This window comes from Cupressus sempervirens, chromosome 6 (genome assembly GCF_028749045.1).
Source record: "Cupressus sempervirens isolate cs-2001-9-10 chromosome 6, ASM2874904v1, whole genome shotgun sequence".
Lineage (NCBI taxonomy): Eukaryota > Viridiplantae > Streptophyta > Pinopsida > Cupressales > Cupressaceae > Cupressus > Cupressus sempervirens.
Window position 1 is genome coordinate 120488065 of NC_143123.1, and position 18805 is coordinate 120506869.

Here is an 18805-nt window from a genome sequence, read left to right on the forward strand (position 1 = left end):
GAGATCCAGTTGGATCAAAATAAAAGAGGAAATGAAAAAATCACCAGATGGGATCATTTGGTAGCTAAAATGAAGTGATATTTTATTCTCATGGATTAAGAGCTTGATTTGTTGAAGAAAATGGAAGCATTGAAGCAAGCAAAAAAATATGTTCAAGAGTATATTGAAGAATTCTACTAAGTTTTCATTAGAATGGGCCATGTAGAAGTTGATAAGGAGAAAGTGGCCCATTATCTTAATGGGTTAAGGCCAAGAATTCAAGAGCAGTTGAGTCTTGTTTGAGTGACCAGTATTGAGGAGGTGTACTAGTTTTCCCTAAAATTTGATGAGAAGCGAAGAAAAAAAATTGATAACAAGAATAATGGAAGAGGTCGTGGTGGAAGATCTAGTGGACGGTCATATGGAGGCCTAAACAATGATCAAAAGATCAAGGATGAGGCTAGAAGTAGCAATTAGAACCAGAGGGAAAATAATTCTAATTTTTTCCATGATCAAAATAATAGAGACTAGAGAGGAAGAGGCAAAGGACAAGGATCTGGAAGAGAAGGTTTTTGTGGGAAATGTTTTTATTGTAGAGAAGAAGGGCAGAGAGTATTTAAATGTTCCCAGCTCCAAGAAAGGAAAAATCAAAGAAGAAAAGGCTAGACTAAAGTTGCACATGTTGATGATCATGCCAGATCATCACATTCTAAAGATGTTGAAAGAGGAGAATTCCTAGTTAATAGAAGAGTCCTGATGAGTGGTGAGAATGAACCTAATCAAAGGAGCTTGTTTCACACAAGGTGCATATATGAAGATAAGTGTTGTGATGTGATCATTGATGTAGGAAATACTAAAAATATAGTGTTAGAAATGATGGTCACAAAATTGAAGCTAAAGAGGCAGAAACACCCACATCCATAATGTATTTTCTTGGGTGCAAGAAGACCACAAGGTCATGGTCAGTGAGCAATGCTCAATGAAGTTCAAGATTTGAAGCTACCAAGATGAGATGCTTTGTGATATCATACCTATGGACATATCTCATATATTATTGGGTAGGCCATGGTAGGTTGATAGGCATGTTGTACATGATGGTCGAGCATATACCTACACTCGAACCAAGGATGGAGTTAAATGTAAGTTGAAGCCATTGAAGGAGAAAGAAGAAAATGTATGTAGTGCTGCTAGAATATTTTTTGTTGATGGAAATGAGTTTCTCCAAGATATGAAGCATAAGCATATATGTTTTTTGTAATCCCCAAAAATGGTAAAGAAGTAAAGGAGATACCTGTAGAAGTTGTTGATTTGTTGGGAGAGTTTCTTGATATTGTGTCAACTAATGTCCCTGATGGATTATCCCTAGTGACACTAGTACAAAAACAACATGTGATTAAAAAACCACTAAAAATTGTATATATGTGACTAAAATTAGTCAAGTGACTAATAGCAGTTAATATCCAATCATTTATAACACTACTAAATATACTACTAAGTAGTAGTATATTTTAGTAACAGATCAAAACTAAATATACTACTACTTAGTAGTATATTTTAGTAACAGATCAAAATCAGTGACTAAAATTGCTTAGTAGTATATTTAGTAGTGTTATAAATGATTGGATATTAACTGCTATTAGTCACTTGACTTATTTTTAGTAGTATATTAAGTAGTATATTTTAGTCACGGATCAAAATTAGTGACTAAAATTGCTTAGTAGTATATTTATTAGTGTTATAAATGACTGGTTATTAACTACTATTACTCACTTGACTAATTTAAGTCACTATTTTTTATCATTGATTTAGTCACACATTTAGTCATGTAATTAATAGTATATTTAATCACATATTTAGTCGTAAATTTGAAAGTTGATTCAGTCATATATTTAGTTTTATATGTAGTGATCTATTTGGTCATGTAATTAGTATATTTAGTTATAATAGGGCATGATGGAATCGAACCACCATCCTCCTACCTTAAAAGCAAGTGCTCTTCCATTGAGCTAATACCCTTTGAAGAATAATCATACAATGTGCATAGCTTTGTATGAGTACAATTCATAATATATTTAGTAGTATATTTAGCTATAATAGGTTGTGTATAGCATTAGGAGTTCCAGAGCTAGATGACATGAAGTTGTTTTCAATACTATCTTTCATTATATCAAGTATTCCAAGGAGTATATTAAAATCTATGCCTTTCTTAGATCGTTTAGCTTGCAATATTTGTGTAGTCAGGTGCTTGCGTTTAGATAAAAGAATTGCTCTTTCACTTATGATTTAAAGTATTTCCTTAAATTTTGATGTAACATCACCAAGGTCATGCATCAAATATGTAGTTGCAGCTACAGATCCTGCATCCACCCTTTGACCATGTAGCTACACAAAATAAATTCTTACTTTTAAGGAAAGAACCGATTAAAAAATTTGATTATAAATTATTTTTTCATTTTAAAATAAAATAGTGACTACTAAGCCCACATGACATTGCAAACAAATAAGGCACAAAAGAGTTTGTTTTTAGGAGTAATAGTAGCCAAAAGGAACTAAGTGAAAGTGTATCAAGAAAACTAAAACAATAATTACTTATATAGAAAAATTCAAAATTTTCCTTGAAGCCACATCAACGAGCACAAATAAGCATGAAAAGTGTTCCATAGGCATGAGTTATATTTCTATTGTTAAAATAAATTATCTTTAAAAATTGGACAAGTAATTTCACCCACATTCTTTGGAGATGACAACTTGTAAGATTCCATGTCAGAGAGGCTAAAGGGGTTTTATACATTATTGAAAACTTAGTTGCTCTATTTTATTGGTTAGCACAAAGGTCCAAGTAAAAAATCATATCAAAATTTTAAGTACCAAATTATTGTTATATTTTACTACTATAGTCCAAAAAGAACATCATATAAAAGGAAACTCATAGTTGATAATTAAGGTTGAACAAGTTACTGAGGTTGTTGTAGTTGAAGCTGATGTTGTTGCTAGGTCTACTAAAGTTGTGGTTGTTGTTGGGGTTGCAACATTTGAGGCTTTTGTTGTTGATAAGGTTGTTGTAGTTCTGGCTGAGGACGTTGTAGTTTCTTTTGTTGCTCAAATTTTTTCAGCATGACTACTAGTTGCAAGATAACATAAATTGGAAACCATAAGAAACCGTATCATTTTTTTTTTCAAATGATGGTATTTTAACTTAAAAGAGTGGCCTCTATTAAGCAAGTTGCATAATATGAATGTCTAACATTAATCACAAAGTTTCAAGTGAAGTTAACAAAATTGAATAAAAGAATGTTGCTTAAAACCTTTCTTTCGCATGTCACACTATTATAATAATACTTGTATCCCTTTGGAGAAGTATGACCTGTCTAGACACAAGTTAGTGGTGTAGAACTAGGGGCACTAATTGGTGTGACAACTATAGTAGTCTTGGTTTCAGTAGACATAGAAAATGCACTGGCAGAGCTAGTTGTCACAATTTCTTGCGACTATGCTAAGAATGTCCATGGATTTATCAACAACATATAACAATGTTAATATTATACCACATTAACAATCCTAAATCAATCAACAACTAAGTCATAAATGCATTACTAACAGCTTGTTGTAGTCTAGATTATTGTGTTGGAGCCACTTGATAATAACCCTAAAAAATGAAAATCATGAATAAGTAGTTTTTAGATATTTCACATTCACTAAACTAGTCTGAGTCATTACATTTATGAACAATGTTCATCTCGCACTTGCTTTTTTTTGAGGGTGCATCAAGAGTGGTTGTTGCTAGGATTGAGTTGAAGCATATGCTAAAGGTGTTAGTACTAGAGGCAACTGGATCTACTATTGAAACGAAAGGTGTTGTTGGGGTTGAACATTGCTCTACATAATAGGCATCTACTATTGTAATAGCTGACTAGAGGGTTGCTATTGTGATAGTTGCTTCATTGGTTGTTGTTGTGATAGTTGTTGAGCTTGGGAAGGAATTTGCTATAGAGAGGAAGTAACATTTGGCTAGATTAGAGACTAAGAAACATGAAACTACCCATATTTAGATGGTTGTTATGAATCTAGTGGATGGCTAAATGGTGTTTGTTGAACATGTTGTTATGAAGATTGCAACTATTGACCATACTATTGCAAAGACTGTTGGGCCTGCAATTGTGAAGGAAATTGTGTGGGTTGTTTGGCATGTGGTTGTAAGTGTTGTTGCCCTTGTTGATGATTTTTTCGTAAAGATGATTGGGCCTAAATTTGTAATTGATATTGTGTTGGTTGTTGGTTATGTAGTTGAGGGGATCGCACATGTTGACCATATCATTGCAAATTCAATAATTGTTGTGATTTTTGTATTTGTGGATGAGATTGCATGGATTGATGTTGATTTTGGAATGGTGGCTATAGCTGTTGCTACATTTGGTGCATGTTTTGTACTGGTGGTAACCAATCTTGAACTTGAGTCTGATGTTGCAAAGAAGATGAATTATAGCCCTATCAAGGACAACATCCAAAATGTCACTAAATGTCATAAACAAAATACTATCCAAACCATTTCTACAGGAAACCAAAAAATGAAAATCCTTGTCAAAACTTATCAAATTAAAATGTATCATACTGATTGGTTGATACAAAAAGAAAAAGAAAAATCTAAAAAATACCTACTACAGAGAAGGGGTAGTCACCCTTGCAGAGCCTCCTACTAGAGTAGACACATGAAGAGGCCCTTCAACAAGGCCATTTACTAAAATTTGGGGGCCACTGATAGATCCAACATGTACCTCACACTTGATGTCTATATTAAACAATGATACAACTCTTTTTAAAAAGATTACTAGAAAATCCCAAATGTTTATAATATATTATATTATATATATAATATAATCAACAAAGTAATACTCAAATGGCCTTACCAATGGTGAATGTCCTACTACAAGTCATTATCTTCCACTAGGAGTTGATAGCTTATCATATGGACGTTATCCAACTTGTGGGGATGGTATTCTCATATTTGCTACACCCATGGGCCGCCAGTTTCCAGGTGTACCCTATCCTCCTGTGTGGCCTCCACCATTCATAGTAGGCCTACATGAGTAGCACAAATGATTCTACTAAATACATTATTTGAAGCCACCAACTCAAACACATTAAATTACCAATGGCTTAACTAGATCCAAATGGCCTCTGCTATTCAGCACCAAAGCTTGGTCCTCTAAACATAGGGCCATTTCTAGATAATATAACAAAAAAATTAACACCTGAAATAAGTTGGGAATACACTAGTATTTTAGGACACATATTGATGTAACATGTTTTAGGTGACAAGATAAATAGAATTTTGAACTTTACATCTCTAGCTTTGGGTCTTTTAGGCTCTACGAACCATACAATCAAAAGTTGATTGCATCCCTACTACTATTGATTGGAAAATGCATCTGAGTGCAAAAATAAGAAATGTTGAGAATTAATGAGAATTGATGAATTTTCAACAACTTAATGCTGTTATGCATCTTGGTTTTGAGATTTATAGAAAATACGAGGTTAATATTATTCTCTTGCTTTAAAATGTTGAAGCATTTATTCCCAAATAAGATTTTCATATACAAAAAAATGTTTTATGAATCACAACATACCTTTTATTTTGACATGTAGCTGTGATTCCTATTGGAATATGAACAATGCGGATAACACTATCTATTGTGTTAGCATGCTGACCACATGGGCATCTAGATGAGGATGTTTCAATATGAAGGTTAGAATTGTTGATCTAGAACCCAAAAGAAGCATCACTTAGGATAGGAATCATAAATACTGTATAAAATGAAGTATTTCACCACTTTGCACTATCAAATGGAGATATATGCACTAATCTGTAGACACCAACTTCTTGCTTTGCATATCCAAATGCAAAATCTCCATCCAATCTCTCATTGTTGCTCGCTAGAGATGCAAATTGTTGTTGATGGGTTAGCATTAAAGAACATATTAAGAAACTTTACATACTTTAACAATAAGCTAAAGCTCAAAACTCATGCATAATATATGATAAGGTAAAGCTTAACATAAAATTACATCATGAAAAGATATCAAAACAAAAGTTCTTTAAAAAAGAAATTTTATATAGTATATTCTTAATAATGGTCTCCCAAGGGAAATGAATGATTTTATTTATAAGGTATTTCAACAGGGAATTCTTATTATTCATAACATCCACATTTGTATCATTGCACTAATTTATAAGCAATCACACATACTTCAAGTAGTAAAGTACAAATTACAAGGTACAAGATGCCTTTGCAAATAGAAAGTGAATGCATCAATATCTAAAATGTTGTCCATCCTAAACATGTGTGTAGCTATAAGATAGTATTACAACTAACACATTCCTTATAGTATATGTATAATGGCTTTGATAAAAGGTCAAAAGAGGAGCATCAATCATCTCTATGGTGTAGCAACAAATGTCTATAAAGAATCTCAAACATGACCTAGAAAGATTTTAGGTTTCTCCACATAAGCAGGTGTAGCTAATCAAGTTGATATGAAATTAAAGCAAGTTGTCCTAACTTTCAATCAACATTTAATAAAAAAGTTCAATCAATACACACTTCTACAATTTTTTCATTAGACAATCCTAAAGAAATTTAGGCCTTATCCAAGCATGTTACCATAAACAGGGAGTAGTGATGGAGAAAATAAAAGTATCATAGGTTTGTAGGGGTAGTCTATCTAGAGATGCAATAGTTAGGAGTTAAGGATTTAAATATCCTTAAAAGAAAAGGTAAAACATTGGCAAAATCAAATTTTCTTCTATGTCTTTCTAGAAGATAAGTTTATATCAACTACATTATTATTAAAGTTTAAACTACTTATTAAATATGGTCCCAAAAAGAAAACTTAGAAGAGTATTTATAGAAACCAATCTGCTTCATTATTATTAATCAAGCTAGTCACCTTTAACATACATCAAGCAATGTCTTGTTTCAAAAAGCAAGGAATCTCTCTCAAATTCCCAAGGTAAGTATAAGTTTCATGTATATGCTCATGTACCTAAGAGGTAGAGAGAGATAACACAGTAGATAAGTAAATTATTCACATGAGGTAACGCAATTCTCTATTTATCATGCAACCTACTAACTTGGGGGATGCATTAGTTGAATTCCTTGGGGAATGGTCCTATTGTGTGGTATAAATGAGTAAAGAGGGTCAAAACAATTTTTTACTATGGTAATTACATAAAGAATCCTCAACTTAGATCCCAAGCTGATCTGTACCATTGAACAGTTATTAACATTCCTAAAGAGACTAAATACTAATGCCTCTACTAATATACTCCACACTACGCATATAATCTATTGCATTAGTCCTTCACAAGTTCCTAAAACAGGAACAATTATCTCAAAACCCAATAGCTGCAGACTTGATTATAATCCCTCAAAATACCTTAATTTAAATTTTCCTTTTAGAAAAGTCCCTTTAAAATTTCCATATAGGAAAGTACACACTCTATGAAGGTGATGGTTAGAAGGGTCACTAAAATGTATGTTTATTGAAGAATAAATGAGTAATATTAATGCTTTGATCAATATTCTTGATAGTCCTCTATAATAATAGAATTTTTACTATTTCCAAGACACTTTTCTATTGGTAAATGGATTGAATGGGTTCTAAAACATATTTGGATTTGTAGCGCAATGAATTACCTCTGTTATTAATGTAATTTGAGCATTGACCATGAATTGTAGAGTAAGAATAAATAAGTTTTTACAAAATAGTTCTAAAACCCTCATTTACTGGCATTTGATCAATCATGAGTTGATAACTCCTATATGAACCATGGAAAAATCCTCCAATTGTGTGATCTAACACTATACTGAGTCTTCTTTTTAATGTAGAATGTTTGATTTCAAAACACCACATGGTTGTTGATATATTTGATGCCCTAGTGGACTTACATGGCAGATTTTCATGGTTTTAACATTTAATAGTCAATTCAATTGCTCTCCAAATTTTTATGTTTAAAGTTTCTTTAGAAGGGATAAAAAGGATCAAATAAGATTGAGACAACACTAATAATCACCTCCAACATGTATGACAATTCATCCATGGAAGATTGACACTAATTTTGTGCACATACAATTGAGATTGTCATGCAATGGCAGTCATAGACATAGAAGAATTTTATTTAGTTCTAAGGTGATCTAAACCTAATGATGTTTAGAATGGATCCTCTTTGGTCCAATAGCCTTGCAACTAAAGGACACAGTCTTCACAATGTTGATGACCTAAATCCCTATGTTTTATGTTTAAGGCAGTGACAGTCAACTTGTAAAGTTTATTTGTCATTAAATATGTGATTAATTGTTACATTGTGTATGAATGGAAAAGATGATGGAAAATTGAATAGCCTTGATGCTTTTCAATGGATTGTGATCAATATTAAGATTGTTGAGACTTAGTATTCTAATGTGGATAGTTAATGCTTTGGTTGTGGACAACAAATAAAGACATTTTGTGTGATATGGTGAAGTGGCTCAGTAGAGTACTCTTTTGAAAGGTAATATAGAAGTCTTATTGTTGATAAACTATTGTTGTACATTTCCAAATAAGGATTAGGCATCGAATAGTGGTTGTGACACTAAGGGCCAATAGGCCTTGAAGCTGATATTGTAGATGAATGTTGTGAGGCCTCGCCCCAACCCTTCGTGGCCTTAGTTGTTACTTTATCTTTTTGTTACTCACGACTCGAGATGTCGAGACATTATCTGATACTTAGAACATATTATATTATTTCATGTTATGTGATGTTACTTTCAGATATATTGATGTTTTTCATTTAAATGTTTTATGTACGTGTATGTTGATGAATTAAGTAAAATGTAGGATTAACACATTGATTTTGGAATCTTTATGATTAAGGATATAGGTAGGATACAAGAAACCCTGATTGATGTATGTTTCAATTTATGTGAATTTTTGATATGTATATATGTACATGTGATTTTATGGGACTACTGATGTGTGCAATAAGTGTGCAGATATTTAGCCGAGAAACCCTATGGAGGAACAGAACTAATCTCTTTGTGCTAATTTTGGAAACCTTGTTGTTCGTAATTCACGTATTGTTTTGTGAGATATATGTATGTATCTTCTTTGTTCAGTGAATGTTAATGTTTGTAATTATGTTCTTTTAGTGTCGCTTGACACTCATAAATTGTTTATGTGCTTTAGTGTGATGTTTAGGGTTAGTTGTTTAACCTTTGGACCCAAGTTGGTTTAGTTGGTGTCAGTTTGCTTTTGGGTTCTTAATCGAGGTTAGTCTTCCCTTAATCCGAATTAGTGTTTAATCTGCAATGATAGAGTAGTTGGTAGGTCCTATTTTATTTCTAGATTTTGTTTAGCTTTAAACCTTTTTCCTAAGGCTTAAAACATGATATAATTATACCCAAAGGGTATGGGTATGGGTTAGGGGTCTTTTCCAACCCCTAAGCCCCTTTTATTGACTTTTGAGGTCACTCAAAAAGTCTCTTTTTTCCTTTGTGCGAAAATTGACCATGATTATCTTGAGTTACCTCACCTCATCTCCACTTAGGGTTTAACCATAGTGTAGGTTGAGTTAGGAGTTTCTAGAATTGCTAGTGGATGGAAGTAGTTATTGCTCCTTTTGGGTGGTTGAGTTGGAGGCTTATTTAGAGGCCTTCATTGGACTAGTTGAGGTTTTTACCAAATCTCTACATTTAGAGAGGAGTTCTTGAAGGTTGAAGCAAGGAAAGGGAAACTCTACTCAAACTTGTTCATTGCCATTACCTCTTTGTGAAGGTTGGAATTCTCATCTCCCTTGTTCAGATTTCATTCTTGTTTCATGCTCATGCTACCTTGTTGTTGTTTCAATGTTTGTATGTTTGTGGGTATGTTGGGAAGCTTTGAAAACTATGTTATTTTTTTTGGATGATTTCCTTTCATGTTTATGTTTGCAATTTTGAGATTTTTCTTACATGGGTGTTTTGGTATTACTCACCCTTGGAGAGGGTAGAAGTGACCAATTTTGGGAAAGGTCTGTTTAGTCGGACTCCAACCAGTGTAGAGTCTCTTCTCAGGATGAGAAGAGGGAGAAAGGGTAGGGTGTTATGGGCCCCTACCTATCAACACAAACCTTGTATGATTATGGTATGTTGAAATGGAAGAATGAAAGTTCTTGGTATATAGCCCCGATTGGGCATCTATTTGGTGTTGTGCTTGACTTCTCCTGGTTGGAAGAATCCACCTTTCCCTAGTGTTGACTCATTGTGAATCATATTGTAAAAACCCTGTATGAATATGCATGTTTGGAATTGTTCTTGGTCATGCTTTTAGTCACCTGATCAGATTTTGTTCCCTCCATGGGTCTTCAATGTGTTGCAAAAATCGTTATGACTCCCTTGATGAGGGTCATGAAGAAAATTCAATTAAATTGTTGTAATTTGGGATTGAACTCCTATGAAATTTTTATCTCAAAACCTTGTTGTAATGGCAACGACGCCGGGTTTTCTTCCTGGTTCTTTCCCAGCTGAGCCTTTGAATCAAGTTAGCCAATAAAATAATGGTTGAGTATATTTCTTCTCATAAGATTTAATCATAATGTTCAGTTGTATGGATGCTCATCAAAATAGGATGAATAATAGATAAAGGAAAAGATTATGGGAATCTCCTTGCATTGTCCTCATGTGATTTCAAAAATAAATAAATTTGTATATATATAGGTGAGAAAATAGAATTATATATAATATCTTGAATTGTGATATTTCAAGTTTTTAATTTGTTGATGAAGAGTAATTTGATATGATGAAACTTCCAAGTTGATGTATAAGTATTGGATGAATTAGGATTCCTAATTTGAGAACTCAAATTATCTCTTCTTGTTAAATTTCCTTATGAAAAAATCAATTGGACTAAGAGATTATGTATCTCCTTGAATTTTTAAAGCATGAACACACACCTTGTATATAGTATGATTGATAAAACTTAGATTATTGGAGAGAAGGAGAAATTATAAACCTTGTTTTCATCCTTGTTAGTATGTTTGTTAGGATTCATGTAATCCTTAGGGGAGAATGTACTCTTAAGATAATATAAATATAGCAAAAATAGTATGCCAACACTTAGTCTAAAATGGTCTTTAAAAAAAAAATTTGCATCTCCAGGAGTGAAAAACCTCTCTGGAAAATACATGGAGAAAAATTTATTTCCTTCTTGGACCACAGAGAATATTCTCTATATTATTCCTTTGACTTGCAATTAAAATCTAATATTAATTCATATAAAAAGAATATAAATCAATTACCTTTGAAAATTAAAAGTAATTCAATACATGGTTGTTGTTAATCTTCAACCACAAAACTTTTGCATTAATCCTTAGAAGCTAGGAGGCAAAGCTAGCCTAGGACCCTATATTCTTTTCATATTCTAAACCATTATGAAATTCAACTCTACCCACTTAATTAATTTTTTCTCTTACCCTTTTTCCTCTAACCCTTAGGGCTAGGTGTGGGCAAGGTACTGTGGTCAGCATGCCACATAAGGCACGTCATGTCTTGGGAGAGCAATATAGTTTAAAAAAAAATCAAATTTATATCTTTCCTTCATTGCTCGCCACCCAACTTTATTCCTTTCCCCATGTTTACACTTGGGGGTTTCGCTGCCTTCACTCTCGCAGGGGGACGTGAAGGGGGAGACAAGGCCTACAGCACGTAGACCTTGAGCAGCGCGCAAGTCTTGGGAAGTGGGGGCACATTGGGTTAGGGGTGGGAAATAGTTGTTAGGGAGGGGGGGGTTTAAGAGTTAAGTTAGTAGTGTTAAGGGTTAGTGGTAGGTTTTGTTAGTTAGTGTCATTGTAATTTAAATTAGTTTATGTAGTATTGCTATTCTTTTATTTTAGTAATTGTTAGTAGATTTGTTATTTAAAGATAGTTAGTTAATTCATATCAAATGTGAGGAGTGTTAAATTAGTTTTAGTTTAATATGAGTTAGTTAGATGTTTTTGTTTAGATTAAGTTATTTTAGCTAGCTTTTAAGATTCTTTAGTTTAATAAAAAGGGTAGTTAGATAGTGTTATGCCTTAGTTAGTTAGTCTTAATTTTATTTAAGTTTTAAAGTTAAGGTTTATTTAAAATTTAGTCATTTATTCTACTTATGATTAGATCAAATTTAGAGTTAGTTGTTAATTGAATTTCAGTAGGAGTTGGTTAGTTAGTTATTGTGTTCAAGTAGTCGAAATATTTAAAGTTAATAAATTATATAATTATATATATATATATATATATATATATATATATATATATATATATATATATATATATATATATATATATATATATATATATATATATATAAAATATGTTTTAATTCTAGTTAATCATTTTTCTTAGCGACTTTTCAATATCGATTAAATTGTAAATCGATAATTGTCTATGAGATTTGTAATTAAACTTGATCTAGTGGAACTTGATTAAAATTTCTTTCTTATAATGTTAACTTTATATGAGATAAAAGATGCTATGTAATAAATGTTAAATCTATCTTAATTATATTGTTATAGAGGAAATTCAAATCTATTGTGTTAAGATTAGTTAAAATGAAATAAACGTCGATATTAGGTTAACGATTCATTCCTTCTCAAGATATGTAATTTATGATGTAATGAAGAGAGTCCTTTCTTGAAATGTATTTTAACCTTATCAAACTTAGAGCATTCAAATTATTTTTTTTTAAAAAAAATTGTGTGTTTTTGCCTCATAGTTTGGGCATGACAAATGTGAACCTTGAGATTGGCTATGGTGAGTAACTGATTTGATGATGCAAATGATGATAACTATGATGAATTTAAGGATATTTCTTTCCTAATGTATGGATTTTGTGAAGGTTATCTATGCTATGGAAAGATGTGGTTGTGAAAGTTCTTTGTTCCCTATAGAATGTTTCCATTTTAATGAGTTTATTTGATGAAGAAATTGTGGTCTTGGGATTTAATCTTGTTATATGCTTCATTCAAAAGCTAATGGAGTTTGAATTGACTTTGGATCAAAAAAATCCTTGAGGGTTCTGTTAGTTGTGTAGGATGCTCTACATTAGGAAGTGATAGATGTAGTCAAATAATAGTCAAGGTGACTTGTAACTAAACTTCGTGAAAGGTATCATGAAGAGGCAGGGTGGGAATAGAATTTTCTTTGATTGTTCAAAGGATTTGTGCTTATATGGTCCATCCTAATAATTTCTTTAAGGCTTAAAAGACAACATAAAGGAAATGTGGAGTTATAAACTTAGTGGACTATGCCCCCATTGAAGATCTACACAAAGAAGATAGGGATGACCAAATTTAAGATTTAAAAGCTCAGATGGTCTGCTAAACTATGTTGCCTAGTAATTATATTGATTTGTTGGTGTTGTAACCTAAGAAATATATAAATCTTAAAGTGCAATGGCTTTCAAGGTACTGGATGGAAGATTAAATTATAATAATGAACTGCAATAAACTTCATGTAAACAATACAAGTTAAAAGCTAGTTTCAAATCAAGGTTTAGAAAAAATGCATAGAGATAACTTAAGGTATAGTTCCTCTAACTTACATTTTGTTGACATTTGAAAAAGTATCAACCTTAAACATCATGACATTATAAACAACTCCAACAAGTTCATTCTAATTCCAACTCTTAATCGAGAGCATAAAGAGATTTCGTATACAATTTCCTGTGTGATTAGAGATGAGCAAAACATAAAGGTGACATTGTGCTTTCTTATATTCAAATTGGAACATAAGAACACTTACAATAAGAGGGAATGCATATCACCTCTAAAATAACTCTGAAAATTTAACATTTGCTTCTTGCCTATTGAGTTCCATTGCACTCTAAAGCATAGTAAAGTTTCAATTTAATTGTAGCAAAGGTTCCTTCATGAAAACAACTGTCAATTCCCAATTGCAGTTTTTTCTCAAGTAAATAAATAACTCACTTGAGGAGATTAAATACTAGAAGATATTTAAAAAGATGGTCTGGTAAAGGAAAACCAGTACAAGATATTTCTTTTTATTTGGACCATCAAATGCAATACCAAAAAAGAGGTAGGAATTGTTTTTTTTTTTTTTTTTAAATAGAACAGTAAGGGCATGGCGTAAAGGAGTTAAATGGGAGATAAGACTTTACATCAAAGAATTACCCTAATTTTAGTTGCCTCAATTGAAACATCAGAGTCCAACCCACAAAGGACTTGTAAATAAACTTTAAAATGTAAATCTTTACCAATCTTAGCTTGTATGTCCATGAATACAAATTATTGTGAGGCCTCGCCCCGACCCTTCGTAGCCTTAGTTGTTACATTACTATTATTTTGATACTCACAACTCAAGATGTCGAGACATTATCTGATGCTTAGAACATATTATATTATTTCATGTTGTGTGATGTTACTTTCAGATATTTGATGTTTGTCATTTAATGTTTTATGTATATGTATGTTGATGAAATTAGTAAATGTAGGATTAATACTTTGATTTAAGAGATTTTAATGGTTAACAAATGAAAGAAACCCTGATTAATGTATGTTTCAATTTATGTGAATTTTTGATACGTATATACATATGTGCATGTGATTTTATGGGACTACTGATGTGTGCAATGAGTGTGCAAATATTTTAGCGGAGACAACTGTCGGACGAACAGAACTAATCCCTATGTGCTAATTTTTGGAAACCTTGTTGTTTTTAATTCAAGTATTTTAATTGTGAGATGTATGTATGTATTTTCCTATGATCAGTAAATGTTAATGTTTGTAACTATGTTCTTTTAGTGTCTCTTGACACTCATAAATTGTTTATGTTCTTCAATGTGATTATTAGGGTTAGTTGTGTAACCTTTGGACCTAAGTTGGATTAAGTTAGTGTCTTTTTGCTAATTTGGTTCTTAATCAAGTTTAGTCATCCCTAATTCATATTAGTGCTTTATCTGCATTTTAGAGTTGATTAGTTGGTCCTAATTTTTTCCTAGCTTTTGTTTGGTTCCAAACCTATTTCTAAGGCTTTAAAACATGAAATAATTATACCCAAGGGGTATGGGTATGGGTTGGGGGTCTTTTCCAACCCCTAAGCCCCTTTTTTTGACTTTTGAGATCACTCAAAGAGTCTCATTTTACCTTTGTGCGAAAATTGCAAGTGGTTACCATGAGTTGCCTCACCTCACCTCCACTTAGTGATTAACCATAGTGTGGGTTGAGTTAGGAGCTTCTAGATTTCTAGGTGGGTGGGAGAAGTTATTGTGTTTGTGGTGGTTGAGTTGGAGGCTTATTTAGAGGCCCTTCTTGGAGTAATTGAGGTTGTTACCCAATCTCTACATTTAGAGAGGAGTCTTGGAAGATTGAAGCAAGGAAGGGAAAAGCTCTACTCAAACTTGTGCATTTTCCATTACCTCTTTGTGAAGGTAGGAATTCTCATCTCCCTTATTCAGATTTTCATGATGGCTTCATGCTTATGCTACTTTGTTGTTGTTTGGATGCTTGTATGTATGTGGGTATGTTGGGAAGGATTGAAAACCACATTCTTGAATGTTTTCTTTTCTTTTTTATGTTTAAATTTTGAGATTTTCTTGCATGAGTGTTTTGGTATTACTCACCCTTGGATAGGGCAGAAGTGACCAATTTTGGGAAAGGTCTTTTTAGTTGGACTCCAACCAGTGTAGAGTCTCTTCTCAGGATGAGAAGAGGGAGAGAGGGTAGGGTGTTACGGGCCCCTACCTATCAAGCACAAACCTCGTATGAGTATGGCATGTTAAAATGGAAGAATGGAAGTTCTTGGTTTATAGCCCTGATTGGGAATCTATTTTGGTGTTGTGCTTGACTTCTCCTATTGGAAGAATCCACCTTTCCCTAGTTTTGATTCATTGTGAATCCTATTGTGATAACCTTGTATGAATATGCATGTTTGAATTCTTTCTTGGTCATGCTTGTTGTCACCTAATCAGATTTTGTTCTCTCCACAGTTCTTAGAAATGTGTTGCAGAAATTGTTATGGAACCCTTGATGAGGGTCATGAAGGAAATTCAATTAAATTGTTGTAATTCAAGATTGAAATCCTATGTAATTTTTATTTCAAACTTTGTTGTGATGGCAACAAAGCCGGGTTTTCTTCTTGGTTCTTTCTTGGCTGAGCCTTTAAATCAGGTTTTCCAATAAAATTGGTGATTGAGTATAGTTGTTTATCATGTGATTTAAGTGTAATTTTAAATTAGATGGATGCATATCAAAAATAGGATGAAATGATGATGGTTTAATTAAGCAAAATTTTCAAGTTTCTTTATATGTTGAAAGAAAATAAAATTATATTATGAATGTAAGTTCATTTTTTGTGATTATTGCAATTAAATCAATTCTTGCATTATGGTTAACAGATAATTCAAATTCTTGGTATATATTAAGTTTGTAACAAGTCCTTATAGATTACTTTGAAAATAAAAATATACCCCATCTTGGTAAATAAATCAACTCCAAAATCTATTCTAGAAAAAAAAATAAGACAAAAAAAAAAGTGTTCCAAGAGAGTAAAAACTCTCTGTTTTTTGTATGGGTTGGAAAATTTAAATTTCTCCTTGCAACAGAGAATATTCTTTAAAATATCTTTATATTTAAATTTTGCAGTAAAACAAAATAGATGAAAAACATAGATAGATATGTTTATATAACAAAAGAAATTTCAAAACAAAATATATCTATATAACATCATATCTTAAATATCTCCTTCTCACCTATAAAACTTTATGGGTTAATGCATACCCATCTCCCCATGGTGGATGCCAGTTAACTTGTTTTATAAAAAGGTTTTGTTGTAAAGTTTTGTTTGCAAAGTCAACTATCATCATGATTGATGATTTCATTGTCTCCCATATCCCATCCCCATCTCCTCTCCAACCTGGGCGCTCACTTGTTTGAAAGGTAATAAAGTTGTTTTGTTTTTCAAAAAAACAAGCTAGCAATTTTCTTCCTTACCTGCCATCTCCTTGGGTCACATGATTTGAAAGGGGGGGGGTTGCCAGCATCCCCCTTGAGCAGAGCACTGTCCCAAGGAGAGCGCTTGGGAAGCACTCCTTGGGAAGCACTATCCATGGAGTAGAGGTAGGGGGGGTGTAGGGTGGGGAGTAGGGGTAGTGTAAGATGTGAGGGGAAGTTAGTAGGATGTTGAGGGATAGAGTAGGAGTTAAGGGTTAGTATAAGGGTTAGTATAGGTGTTAGTATAGGTTAGTGTTAAGTTAGTAAGTAGGTTAGTTAGTATATTATGTTATGTTTGTTAGTTTTTATTTTGTTTTTATTTTATTATTATTTTTTAGTTAGTTGTTATAGGTTTGTTTAATTTTGTCATGTAAATTAATTTAAGTGAAGTTAGTTAGTTTAAAATGTAACTAAGTAGCTATTAGTAGTTAGTTAAGTTTATTTCAAATTGTAAGATAGTTTGAGTTAGCATGTTAGTTACAAATTAGTTTAATTTATTAAAAAAAAATTTAGTTAGTAGTATATATTATGTTTTTTAGTTACTTTATGTTATTGTTAATTTGTTATTACTTTTAATTAGTTAATTTGTAAATGTAAATTAAGTTAATTTTAGTTAGTTATAACTTGTGTTATTTTTGTAAGCCATTGTTCAAAATTTAATATATTTTTTAGTAGTGTTAGTTTTTATATTAATGTTAAAATTAGTTGAATGTTACTTAGTTTTTGATTTGAAGGTTAATAATTAATCATAATTAAGAATAGTATATATAAATGTACAGGTAGATGTGATAATTCTTTTAATTAAATTTTAAATGTATTTAGTTTTAGTATTGAAGTTAGTTTGAATTTTTGAGTATTAATTGGTTTTAAATTTAAGGTTATTGTCTATTTAAAATAAGTTTAAATGTAGATGTTATTTGCTTAGATTTTTCAATTAAACTAATATGAAGTCATTTGCATTATTATTTAAATAATTTTTACTATAATGTTGTATAAGAAATGTAAGAGCATAACTTTTATCGATATAAATCTAATAAAGAAAGTTTCAAAATCTTAACGATGTATTCCTCCACAAGAGTTTTTAAACTTAAGATATAATGAAGAGAATCTTTTCTTGTAAGGTGATCTCAACCTTATCAAACCTAGAGCATTTTAATTATTAATTTTTAAAAAAAATAAAAAAATTTGTGTTCTTGCCTCGTAGTTTTGGCATGACAATTATCAAGGATGATTTTAAAAGAGGAAAAGTGTCAATCTCTTCATAGTTGAATCTTAACACAACATAAGATAGAATCAAAATTCATTGAATCTTACCAGCCATCTTGGAGCTTTTGGGATTAAAAAAATCCCAAGAACCAATAAACTACAGGGAACTACACCTATGTAGACACAAAGTATTAGGAATATGAACATTCTTTAGCAAACATTTCATGAAATTTTATCAAAAAAATTTAAATCATACCTTCTCCTCTCTTTCATATAATTGCCACCAATATACCTACAATTGCAAGATGCCTCCAGGAGATGAACATTTCCAATAGATATACCACAAATATACCAATTGTTATGGAAAGTTGTTTCACAATTAGTCTATTGATTTGTTACAACTCAGACTTCACAAATAAAAATAATTTACGATATGTTACCATTAAGGGCATTATACAAGTTCATTTATCAGCAAATATTGATAGTGTACAAGGATATTACCATGTTGATTGTGCCAAGACCTCCATGCAAGTGCTTAGGAGCTATCTCACCAATATACACAGGCACTTGAAAAGATAATAAAATACAATGCAAATAATTACATCAATATATAGTGCATTC

The 18805-nt window shown here is 31.9% G+C and overlaps 1 pseudogene; it reads right to left on the reverse strand.

The window, feature by feature from the left end:
* Nucleotides 1–2870: 2870 nt before the first annotated feature.
* LOC149551520 (uncharacterized) lies at nucleotides 2871–17095 on the reverse strand (annotated as a pseudogene).
* Nucleotides 17096–18805: the final 1710 nt, after the last annotated feature.